A 13,593-nucleotide genomic window follows, 5' to 3' on the forward strand; every position below is an offset into this window, starting at 1 on the left:
GGAGCTTTAGAGATGGTTACAGATGAAACAAGCCTGGATATTTCAAAACTAACAAGCCAGTAATCAATTCTAGATTTGATATTATCATTTGGTTTAAACCATGTGAACTCTTTTCTATCAGGATTTTTCTCTCTCCAGATATCAATCAGATTATTTCTAGCCATGAAATCATAGATTATCTCGTTGAGTCTTGTTCTGCCTGTTCTTGAGGGCCATCTATCATTCCATTCATCTGGACTCATATTCCAGTCTCCCCCAAACACCAAATAGCTCGTGGGATAAAGAGTTTTAAGTTCCAATATGACTTTGGTTATTTTAACCAGTAATCTTTTATTTTGCATTTCGTTATTGTATCCATAGACATTTGTAATAAAAAACAACCTATCCTCTTTTTTAACAACCACAATTAACCAATGACCTGCCACATCTGCTCTGTGTGTTAAAATCTCCCCTGAAAACTTGTTAAAGCAGATAGCAACACCAGCTGACTTATTTGAGCCATGGCTGAATAACATCCTGTCGCCCCATTGGTTAGTCCAGAACGTTTCATCCACTTCTGCTGAATGAGTTTCTTGTAATAGAAAACAGTGACAGTTTTGCCCTTTGCAAAACAAAAAGAGTGCTTTTCTTTTCACAATGTCTTTGATGCCCCGAACATTTAAGGAACCGAATGAAAAAGTATTGTTCATAACGAGAACTTAAAACGCTTAGAAACACAACAATTTTAAGTTGAACTGCTCACCCAACTAACAGCAGATGGCTCCCTTCCCTAACAAACCAGTGTGTCCCGTCTTTATGTCATTCTGAAAACTTCTCCGTCTGCCTCTCTTAGCCGTCTCCAATCCTGCGTCCCTCAATGAAGCCGTGTGGACCTCGGAAAAAGGCTTGTTTCCCTGCGCGCCTGGCCTGCTCGATCTGTGGCCACAGCCTTCTCCTCTCCTCCAGATCTTCTTTTGGCATCATCTCAGCAAACTGGATCCCTGCTTCCTTGCAAACTGCCGAGCCTTTGCTTTTCTTCCAGATGTCTTCTTTCACTCGTCTGTGGGTGAAGAGAATTAAGACGTGTCGTTTTCTGTTGTCAGCCTTCCTTCCAAGCCGATGCACTATGTCTACCGCATCTTCAATTTTCCCCTTTAGGTCGGGAACAATTTTCTGGAGAATGTGGACCACTCTTGTTCGGATGTCCTCTCCCTCTCTTTCCTCCAAACCTTTGATGCGGAGACACCACCTCATTCTATATCGTTCTTGCTCTCTGACTCGTTCTGTCAACTCAGAAACTTCTTTCTTCAAGGAAACATTTTGCTCCTCTAATTTTTTCACACTTTTTTTGCAGTCCTGCACTTCTTCTGTATTAAACTGCACCGCTTTTGCTAAGCTAGCAAGCATTGTGCCACTCTGCCTCATTTGCTCCTTCATATCCACAAGCTGATTCTCCACTCTCTTTTCAAGATTTAGAATAGCTTGAAGAATGGCTTCATTTGAGACGGGAGATTCGCTTGTTTCATCTGGCTTTGTTTTCTTTCCTGTCTGAGTCTTACTTGGAGTCGGAGGAGCAGAGTTGCCTTCACGCTCCCTCTTGTTTAACTGAGACACCTCCATCGCATAGTCGTGTTCCACATTCTTGCCGACTCGGTCAAGTTTTGGCTCTCTTTCACATTCTTTAAGATCCAGTTTAAGCTTGGCAGGTTTTATGACTTTCTGAGGCTCCATGATAAACTTTTAGGCTGGAAAAGTTACCGAAGTTTGGGCAAAATTCTGGGACCTTTTGGAAAGAACGTCTGCTCAGTCCGCCATCTTAACTCCGCCCTCATCCACCAAAGTCTCCCCTTCTGTGTCGGCACTCTGCTGCTCCCCCTCCCCTCTCCTACATGGCTCAGCGGCGCCAGCCAATCAGCGTGCAGGCTCAGCCTGGCCCGCCCACTATGCTCTTTCCACTCAACACACACAAACAACCCCCGCGCATGGCGCCTCTTTTAATACCGTAAATGAAATTAAGCTGCATGGTTTGTAAAAAGCCGGTTAAATTCAGTGGAAACACAACAAATTTATCTAAGCATGTGGAAAACCATGAGCAAGGAAACATCCAGTGACAGGAAACTTCTCTCACTGCCCCAACAGACCCACAGACTGACGTCACTGACTGAGGCGTTTCAGTCCTCCATGGAACATCCAGGTAGATCAGAGTGATCATGTTAACTTTTTAAAGTAGATCTTATCTATCATATGTTATTGGAGCCCACACAGAAAATGTGATTAAGACCTTGAAAGAACCTGTTACATTTATCCGATTAAAAAGTGTTATTTAAGATAAGATAACAGTAGCTAATCCTTTATTTATCCCACAACGGGGAAAATTATAGGAATAAAGCAACAAGCAGGTGCACACAACACAGAGAAAGTTACATTAGGATTGAAAGATAAAAGAGGTGGATTAGGAAAAAAACACTGAACATATCATAATTATCATTATTATTTAATTGTAATAATAAAATAAAAATCACAAAACCCGGAAGGTCAACAGTTTCATGATACATTAAGCATAAATGTTAAAAGTATCGGTATCGGATCGATATTGGCGATACTGCCCCTGTATTTACTTGGTATGGATCGATTAAAAATTCCCGGTATCGCACACCTCTAACGGGCAGAGTTGCTCTCTCTGCATTTACTCCCTCGGCTCCAATGGCGGAGGGATATCAGGGACGGATCCAGGATTTTTCAAAGGGTCATCTAAGGGTTTTTGAATTGATGATCATTTTTTGGATGAACATAAGTGGAATTAGCATGATTACATTATTGTAATTGAAAAATTATTTTTAAGACAAAATTTCTTGGTTTTTACAGTATGCACAAGGTTAAAAAGTAGTTTGAAGAAAAAATTATCCTTATCAACAATTAATCAAACAAAGATTTTCTTTATTTCCAGAAATGATATTTATTTAGTAAAATGAAATAAAAAGACCCAAGGACTTAAGAATGGTTTGGTATGGTTGAAATGATAAATGATTTTTTAATATACATGCATTTTAACAATTTATTTCATCCAGATAAACTATATTAAGAAAAAAAATACTTAGAAAGACCCAAGGACTCAGAGCAGTTTGTTATGGTTCAAGTGATAAAGGAGTTTTGAATATATTTTAACAAAATAAACTATCTTGAGAGGAAAAAAAACTTAAGTTAAACCAATGAACATGTATGGTGAAGTTAAGCCATAAGCCTATAATAGAACAGTAAGACTTGACAAAGAATATTGTTCTCTTCTACAACACCTTCAACTTTATGATGACAATGATAATGGGTTTATGAATGTCAACCTTCTGGGATGCTTCTGGGCAAATATGTCTATGATTTTATTGATGTCTAAATGAATGTCCTTGTGGACATACATAAGTAGCAAAGCCACAAACCTTTCCTGTCCCATTGTTAACCTCAGCAAAGTTTTCACTGCTTTAAGGCCTGAGTTACGTTCCACAGAAGCACTCGTAAAAGGTATAACTGACAGAAGGTGAAGAATCGTAGAAATGTTTGGGAAGCATTTCATATTTGTTATCCATAGAATTTCAGGGAGAGAGCTGGGTTTTTCCACTGATGATGACCACTTTGTGTGCCACAACTTAATTTCCTGCTTGAATGTTGATCCTGATGGTAGATCATCTTTATATGATGTAAAGATCTTTCTCACTCTCATTGTTCATCATATGCAAGTTGCTTGGAAATAGTTTTAATCGTGTTGTAATAACACGAGATCTGAGCTGTGAGCAATTCAAATTCATGCTCGGACAGACCCGGCTGCAGAAACAAATTATAGTGGGGGCATTACATTTTTCAGGGGGGCACACTTAAAAAAATAAAAAAAATAAAATAAAAAGCATTTTACATGCTTCAGGCTGAATAATGGCTCTGTGACTATTCCTACAGTGCTAAGAAACAAACTCTTAATAAAATCTCAAAATCTAAAAAAAATCTAACAAAAAGCAATAGTGTATTCAGTGTTACCAAATTAGACAGGTTTCCACCCAATCAGGCTTCTTTTGAACACATTGAGCTGGAACTAAAATAGCTTATGGGCAGGTTGTAAAAATTTGGGAAGCTTTTCACATTTGTTGGCTTTTAGAAAGAATTACTACCAAAATATATATCAAAATAGTTGTCTATACCTGGAAGAAAACTAAAACCCTTTTAATAAAATGCCATCTCATTGAACTCATTTTACTGGTCAATTTATTTTTTAAATGAGTCGAATCTGACATCATCAATGAATAATAGTTATAATGAATAATATTGATTGTTATAATAAAACAAGAAAAGAATAATGGTTAATCAAGTGTCACTATGAAATTGTATTGGTCAATGTAAACGGCCCAAGAGGGGTTGAGTTCTACTGATCAACTTAAAAATATTTCATGGCTGTGTGAAAATGTTTGATTGAGCTATATTCTGTAAGAGAAATTATGTTTATATTAAGGTAGATTTATTACTCATGTTGGGAAGCTATTGATAAAAGTTTACTTTTTGTTTTTTTCCGGTTGATATATCATGATTGTTAAAGTTATCTTGTGTGTTATTTGGTTGACTGATTGTACATTTTGTGTACATTGTGGCATGTTCTCATGTGTTTCATACTTCTGCGCTTTTAAAATAAGAGAGCTTGAGATTTGTGCTTGTTTTTTTCTTTTTAGTTGGGCAGGTTTTATGCTGGGTTTGGGATGGAAACTAACAGTGAGAGATAGTTCCCTTCTACCTGAAGTAACCCAAGTTTCTTCAGTTTAGCAGTTTTCTGCTTAGTTTAGATCCTTGTGCTGCTAGCTGTCTAGCTAACCCTCCTAGCGTCAATGTTTACTCCAGTGACTGGAGTTTCAAACAGAAATGAATAGCGCTGCTTCCAGCTCCCTCTCGCTCGCTTCTTTGTCTCTTCTTGTAATTATTTGGTAATCAGACCAAATATCTATCCCGCTCCACTGACACAGACGGTGACCACAGCCGCGTCGCGCTGCCGGCTTCTCTCTGAAGCTATTTGTATAACCAAGCGACCCGCCCCTCCCCAGCTGTAATTGGCTAGCATGTTGTCTTCAGTCGTTGATTTGATTGGTTGAATTATTTGATTGACACATCAAAGATAGTACTAACAGAGCAATGGCCACTCCGAGGTAAAAAAAAATAAAAAAATAAAATAAAATAAAAAAATACAGCTTCCGCCCAATTCCCGCCCGCTCTAAAAAGATAATTTTGGTCTCCAAAAGGGGGTGCGCACGCCCCCCTGCCTGTATCCGCCATTGGATATTTCGTGCAAGCAGGTCTCTTAATAACCAATGTTTCGTCACTTATTTTAGAGCCCGAATAAGCGATTTCACTTTCAGAAACATGCCCAAAAAACACGCAACCCGTGACTCATTAAATTTACAAGTGACTTTAGAAAAAAGAAACCCAAAGTATCATGAAATAAACAGTCTTGGCAACAGTGAGCGGGTCTGTTTTGCTACAGTCTCTAGCAACCTTGAAACTACGGAAAGCGCCGAGGGTAAAACAAACGCAGTCCGGAGAGTGCGGCGGGTAATTACATAATTACAAAACATTAGGGAACGGTGATGACATTAATAATAATAATAATAATAATAATAATAATAATAATAATAATAATAATAATAATAATAATAATAATGTTAGGGAACAGTGTGCGTGTTTTGACACGAGGCTAACGGTGACAAAAAAAAATTGTCGGCGTTATGGTCTAACAAAGTTAACGTGTTAATAACGTGCTAAAACTGACAGCCCTAATCAGTGACGGACTGGGATTAAAAAACGGCCCTGGCATTTTCACCGACCGAGCGGGGGTGGGGGTTGGGTGGGTGGCGAGGCGGAAGCGGCCGCCTCGCCAAGACAGCGCTGCGGGAAACCCTGCATTTGGCTTATTAGTGGGCAGAGAGATAATGTAGCGTTTACAGGGTGAAAGGGGCCGCGCACACCCGACGATCAGGCCACCTCGTGATTGGCCCGCCCAAACGGCCCACGAGGGCCCGCGGCCCTTCTGGCATCTGCCCAAATGCCAGACCGTCCAGTCCGTCACTGGCCCTAATTCTAACACACTCTATTCTTCAAAGGAGCACAAAATAAAACCTTTGAGAATCACTCCTATACGGTGTGTCCTATACTGTGTCTGGTTTGTATTCATAGGGAGTAAAGGTCAGACAAAAGTTAACAAATCTATCAGTGAACTAACATTTCCATCATGTTTTAGCAGGTAATGGACAGAAATCTGGTTTCCACAGGATGGAGAACTTTGTACCTGAGAGTTTCCAGTCTGCAGTTTGGACTCTCCAGTCCAGCAGAGAGAAGCTTCACTCCTGAATCCTGCAGGTTGTTGTTACTCAGGTCCAGTTCTCTGAGACTGGAGGACTGGGAGCTGAGAACTGAGGACAGAGCTTCACAGCTTCTCTCTGAGAGGTTACAGCCACTCAGTCTGAGGAGACAGGGAGAACAATCTGCTATTAAACAATTCATCAGAAATATTGTTGATTTCTTTACAGTCACCAATGTTCTCCTTGGAAATATTGATGGATCTGTCTGATTTTACACATCTTTATGTTGCCTTTTGATGTGAAATTAACTGAAGCAACATGAATCAATAGCCATATTTACACTACCCTTGTTAAACCGATCCGAGCCGAGACCAGTCCGAGCTTGGATCAGTCAACCAAGCCGAGGCGACCGTTTACACACCACACTATCCCGGTTCCTTGGTTGCTCCTCGCCTCCTAGTGACGATCTACGGTACTACTGTTTTCTGGGATTGAAGGCGGGACAAAGCAAATCAAAATGGCGGCGCCCGTAACATTCAGGAAGTTATGCTCAGACAGGGTCGGCGTTTGGGACGTGGATAAGACAAACGAACGTCTAATAAGGATTTACAGACGCAGGAAACAATAACAGACACTGAGGTTCATCACACTGCTTAGCAGAATCATCTCTGGAAACCGTGTGGCATGGTAAGGAAGCTAGTATTATTATGAATGTCTGAAATTTGTCTGAATGGAGTGTGAATCGGGACGTGCAGCCAGACACGGCGGAAAAACCGCGAACAGTCAGCTGACTGTAAGGAGATGACGCGGTCTGCTCATGCGCTCTTTATCAGATAACCGGGACGAAAAAAAAAAACAGTCCGAGACCTGCTCAGGAACTGGTCTGCAGTTAGCGCGGTCCGGTTATTTTTAGCGCGGTCCGGTTCAGTCTGCTTACCGTTTACACTCGTACTTACAGTTATCTCGGTTACCGAGCTCGGACTGGTCTCGTCTCGGTTAAAAAAGGGTAGTGTAAATGGGGTAAATATTTGCCTCATTAGCAGATTTCTCACTATCAGGAATAAAAGCAGCAACAATCTGTGTCCTTACAGAGCTTTGTTGGAGGCTTTAACCACTGGCAGCAGCCTCAGAAGAACCTCCTCTGAAGCAGAGTATTTCTTCAGGTCAAACACATCCAGATCTTCTGCTGATGACACTAAGATGAAACCCAGAGCTGACCACTGAGCAGGAGACAGTTTATCTGTGGAGAGACTTCCTGATCTCAGAGACCATTGGATCTCCTCCACTAGAGAACGATCATTCAGTTCATTCAGACAGTGGAACAGATTGATGCTTTTCTCTGCAGAAACATTCTCACTGATCTGCTCCTTGATGTACTGAACTGTTTCCTGATTGGTCTGTGAGCTACTTCCTGCCTGTGTCAGCAGACCTTGTAGGAGTCTCTGATTGGTCTGCAGTGAAAGTCCCAGGAGGAACCGGAGGAACAAGTCCAGGTGTCCATTTGGACTCTGTAAGGCCTGATCAACAGCTCTCTGGTGAAAAGACTTTGGTTTAGGGTCCTTAGAAACTGAGGACTCCTTAGATGTTTGAGTTTCTTCCATCAGGTTGACACCAGAGTTGATGAAGGTCCGATGAACATGAAGAGCAGCCAGAAACTCCTGAAGACTCAGATGGACGAAGCAGAACACCTTGTCCTGGATCAGTCCTCCTCTCTCCTCTCTAAAGATCTGTGTGAACACTCCTGAGTACACTGAGGCTGCTCTGATATCGATGCCACACTCTGTCAGGTCTGATTCATAGAAGATCAGGTTTCCTTTCTGCAGCTGATCAAAAGCCAGTTTTCCCAGAGACTCAATCATCTTCCTGCTCTCTGGACTCCAGTGTGGATCTGTTTCAGCTCCTCCATCATACTTGACCTTCTTCACTTTGGTCTGAACCACCAGGAAGTGGATGTACATCTCAGTCAGGGTGCTGGGCAGCTCTCCTCCCTCTCTGGTCTCCAACACGTCCTCCAGAACCGTAGCAGTGATCCAGCAGAAGACTGGGATGTGGCACATGATGTGGAGGCTTCTTGATGTCTTCATGTGGGAGATGATCCTCCTGGCCTGCTCCTCATCTCTGAACCTCTTCCTGAAGTACTCCTCCTTCTGTGGGTCAGTGAACCCTCTGACCTCTGTCACCATGCCAACACACTCAGGAGGGATCTGATTGGCTGCTGCAGGTCGTGTGGTTATCCAGAGGCGAGCAGAGGGAAGCAGTTTCCCCCTGATGAGGTTTGTCAGCAGAACATTCACTGAGGTGAACTCTGTAGCATCAGTCAGGATCTCCTGGTTCTGGAAGTCCAGAAGAAGTCGACTCTCATCCAGACCATCAAAGATGAACAGAACCTGGAAGTGTTCAAAGCTGCAGAATCCTTTGGTTTCAGCGAAGAAGTGATGAACAAGGTCCACCAAGCTGAACTTTTTCTCTTTCAGCACATTCAGCTCTCTGAAGGTGAATGGAAATATGAAGTGGATGTTCTGGTGGGCTTTGTCTTCAGCCCAGTCCAGAGTGAACTTCTGGGTTAAGACTGTTTTCCCAATGCCAGCCACTCCCTTTGTCATCACTGTTCTGATTGGTTGATCTCTTCCAGGTAGGACTTTAAAGATGTCTTCTTGTCTGATGGTTGTTTCTGGTCTGTGTGGTTTCCTGGATGCTGTTTCAATCTGTCTGACCTCATGTTCCTCATTGACCTCTCCAGTCCCTCCCTCTGTGATGTAGAGCTCTGTGTAGATCTGGTTCAGAAGGGTTGGACTTCCTGCTTTAGCGATCCCCTCAAACACACACTGGAACTTCTCCTTCAGACCAGATTTTAGTTTATGTTGAATTGGAGCAATATGTTCTAAATTAACACAAAAAGTGAAATCAGAAAAGAAACCAAATGATCTGAAGATGGTCTGAAAAAATGTGATTACATCTCTTTATCAGTAAATGTGTGATTTATCCATCAGGTTAAATCTTTGTAGAAATCCTCTTACTGCTCTGCAGACGGTCAGCCAGCTCCTCCTGCTTCATCCTCCTCAGGAAGTTCAGAGTGATCTTCATCAGTGCCTCTCTGCTGCTCCTCCTCTGCTCTTCATCCTCACCTTCCAACACCTCCTCATCATCTCTCTGACTCTCTGAGCAGTCTGGGTCATCTGGACTCAGAACCTTCTGGAACTTCTTCAGCTCCTTCTTCACAAAAGTGACAATGTTGTCCTCCAGCAGCTGGAACAGAATAATATATGAAGGACACATCAGACTGAGATCATGGATCCAAACATCAGAACCATGTTGGACAGACTGACGGTCCACTGGTCCACAAAGTCCAGCATGGAGACGACTGAACAGAACCGATGGAAAAGTAGTTGCTGTACATGTACAGACCATAAATATGGAGTCCAGCTGGGTTTGATGCTGCCGGGCAGACGGACCTCTGGGAACCTCTGAGTTCTGCTGGTCCACTCTGTGGAGGAACCAGAACAATTAGGAAGGAAGTAAATATTCATCCAGCAGTTTTCACAGATGAAATCACCAAAAGCTTCACAGTAAAAGTCCTTAAGACAGAAAAACTGAAATGAACATGACACAAAGAAGTCAACAAGAGGAAGAAAAAATAAAAAAACTTGCAGATGATTTTTTAAAAGTACAAAAATTTCAAAGCGTGTGTCTGCACTACTTTCAGAAAGGTTTCCAACTCACAGTTCATTCTGAGGCCTTATTCTTAAACTCAAAAGCAAATTTAGAGGAGCAGACTAAAGCTGACTCCAAAGCCTTTTTGCTATAAGCTTCTACTTTGAAGTTATTCCTCTGGATCCAAAGCACTGGGCTGTTGTCCCTCTGTGGACCTTTGTGGAACATTGTGAGGCTGACCTACAGGAAACCCTCTAAGCTTTTCTTACAGACTACCTACAGCCAGCCTCATCTGGTCTTCTGCCCCCTGGAGAGACTTCAGATCCATGGTATAAAATATGTACAGCAGAGAGGCGATCAACAGGATAGATAGGCACAGGGCGGCCAGCAGGTAGAAGGATATATGAGGGAAAGGTTGCTGGGCTCCCAGCGCGAAGCAGGGAACCGCTGCTATGGCCAGCTCCAGGAAGAGCAGAGCCAAGCCCATCAATCCAGTGTGTGCAGCGGTGTAGCGCATCCTCTCAGCACAGTGCAAGCCCATTTTGACGTCTGTGCGTGCCTCGGTTAGAGGCTCAACCAGCTCAGCTAGCTTCTCTGAGGGACTGTCCTGAGTCTTGTCACTTCCAGTCTGACCTGGAATGTCAGATTCTAGCGATAACTCGGCAGTGAGAGCCTCCTGATCAGAATATGGGAGAAGATGGCCAGGAACGGAGCCTTTGGTGGGGGACATGAAATCACAATAAACGGCAGCTTTTGAGGAACCCTTGAACAAGATGTAGTCGATCCAAATACCTTTCTCAAAGGGGACGAGCTAATTTTTACTGATGAAGAGGTCATCTGCAAATAAAGTCATACCATTTTCACACCCATCAAATTTAGCTGTTTCTACACAAGAGTCCCTCAGTCCAGTGTAAGACATCAGTAGTCTGCAGCCGAGGTCTTGAGGGCGCATGTTGATGTCACCTCCCACAATGACTACATCTGCTCCTGTAGACGTATAGGGCGGATGAACTGCTGCGGCTCCCAGGCCTGGACCACTCTGTTGGAGAGGTAAGACTCCTTCTCTCTGCTGAATTCTGCATACAGTTGTGTGACATAGACGTTTGCAGTCAGGGCCGCCAGATTCAGAATGGCCATTCCACCGGCTTTGCCTCCAAACCAGTCCCCATGGTGAGCCATGTAAAGGTAACCGTTCAAAGAGTAGCGATAAAGGGATATGTCATAGATTTGGAGTTTGGAAAGAATGGCCAGTCCAGCTTCTGTGACTCCGCTTTTGAAGTAATGAGAGTTACGATGAGTAGAGGCCAGATTCGTTTTCAAGTAGAGAAAGTCCTTTCACTCCACACCTCTTGCAGTAAGACGACTTTGTTAACGGTATGACTTCCTCATTGCGTCCTGCATTAGACAATGTAGCTCCCTTTAAAAAGAAGGTGATTATTCAGAGGAAGCTGACTCCCTGGTTTAATTCAGAGCTGCGTTCCTTGAAGCACAATGTTAGGAAATCGGAGACAAAATGGCGCTCTACACACCATGAGGAATCTTACCTAATCTGGAAAGACAGTCTACTGTTGTATAAAAAGACCCCTCACAGAGTTAGAGCAGCATATTTTTCATCATTAATTGAGGAGAATAAAGATAATCCTAGATTTCTCTTTAGTACAGTTGCCAAACTTACCCAGAGCCACAGCTCTGTTGATCAATCCATTCCCTTAGCTCTTAGCAGTAATGATTTTATGGGATTCTTCATAAATAAAATTGACTCCATTAAAAATAAAATAATTGGCATCCTCCCAAACATGATTACCTCATCCTCAGTAAGAGAGGCAGCATTGGAGGAATCTTTAGAACCTGCGCAGTGTTTGAACTGTTTAGAAGCAGTAGAGCTTTCTGAGCTATCTAAAATTTTAGCTTCATCTAAACCTTCTACCTGTATGTTAGACCCAATCCCAACCAAGTTGTTTAAAGAGATATTTCCTTTGATCAGTGGCACTATTTTAGACATGATTAATCTATCCTTAGTAAATGGATATGTACCACAGGCTTTTAAAGTAGCTGTTATTAAACCTTTACTTAAGATACATTCTCTGGATCAAGATGAGTTAATAAATTACAGACCTATATCTAATCTTCTTTTCTTATCTAAAATTCTTGAGAAAGTAGTTGCTAATCAACTTTGTGAACATTTACAAAGCAATGACCTACTTGAGGAGTTTCAGTCAGGCTTCAGAGCTCATCATAGCACTGAAGCAGCTCTGGTGAAGGTCACTAATGATATTCTCATGGCCTCAGATAATGGACTTGTGTCTATACTTGTCCTGTTAGATCTCAGTGCTGCATTTGATACAGTTGATCACAATATTCTCCTACAAAGACTTGAACATACTGTAGGGATTAAGGGAAAAGCATTAGGCTGGTTTAAATCTTATCTGTCGGACAGATTCCAGTTTGTTCATGTTAATAATAAATCTTCCTCAAACTCTAGGGTCACTTGTGGAGTACCACAGGGTTCAGTCCTTGGGCCAATTCTCTTTACTATATATATGCTTCCGATTGGCAAAATTATCAGACAGCATGGGATTAATTTCCACTGTTATGCTGATGATACTCAGCTACATTTATCCATAAATCCAGATGAATCCAATCAATTACTTCGACTGCAGTCATGTCTTGATGACATCAAAAGCTGGATAACTTCAAATTCCCTGCAGTTAAATTCTGAAAAGCCGGAGGTGTAATCTTTTGACTTCTTGACCTCAAACAATAAACTTCTTAATCAATTACTTAATCTGGATGGCATTAACTTGGCCTCTGGTAATAAAGTAAAAAATCTTGGTGTTATTTTTAATCAAGACATTTCATTTAAATCCCATATTAAACAGGCTTCCAGAGTTTCCTTTTTTCACCTCAGGAATATCGCCAAAATTAGAAAGATTCTGTCCAGGGGTGATGCTGAAAATCTAGTCCATGCATTTGTTACTTCAAGGCTGGACTATTGTAATTCTTTACTATCAGGAATTCCACAAAATGCAGTTCAAAGTCTTCAGCTGATCCAAAATGCTGCAGCAAGAGTTCTGATGAAAATCAACAAGAGGGATCATATTTCTCCAATTTCAGCTTCCCTTCATTGGCTTCCTGTTAAATCAAGAATAGAATTTAAAATTCTTCTTCTAATGTCTAAAGTCCTAATATTATATAATTTCAACTATCAGAGCTCTAATTACCCCTTCTTTGTCTAACAGAGCACTTCGCTCTCAGACTGCGGGTCTACTGGTGGTTCCTAGTGTTTCTTTATAGTAGCTCAGACACAAAGTACAGGCTTTGCATGCAAGAGATCGTGGGATCGAATTCCGGTGTGGGAGACTTAATAGAATAGAATTCAACCCCTTTGTCATTGCACTGTCACAAGTACAAAGCAACAAAATGTGTTCTCTGCTTTTAACCCATCCCCTTGGGGAGCAGTGGGCTGCCACTGTGCGGCGCCCGGGGAGCAATCTGGGGTTAAGCGTTTTGCTCAGGGATCCAGAGTGCTGGTGCTGGGGATCGAACCGGGTACTTGCATCCTTCTCTGAGTGCAAACGCGCTGCTCTAACCACTTGGCCACGTCGTCCCCACTTAACACCAGATTGCTCCCTGGGCGCCGCAC

The 13,593-nt window shown here is 42.2% G+C and overlaps 1 pseudogene; it reads right to left on the reverse strand.

Annotated features, from left to right (window-relative positions):
• Window positions 1-9,830: 9,830 nt before the first annotated feature.
• LOC118558619 lies at window positions 9,831-11,482 on the reverse strand (annotated as a pseudogene).
• Window positions 11,483-13,593: the final 2,111 nt, after the last annotated feature.

The sequence above is a fragment of the Fundulus heteroclitus genome, unplaced genomic scaffold, assembly GCF_011125445.2.
Source record: "Fundulus heteroclitus isolate FHET01 unplaced genomic scaffold, MU-UCD_Fhet_4.1 scaffold_134, whole genome shotgun sequence".
In the NCBI taxonomy this organism is placed as follows: Eukaryota; Metazoa; Chordata; class Actinopteri; order Cyprinodontiformes; family Fundulidae; genus Fundulus; species Fundulus heteroclitus.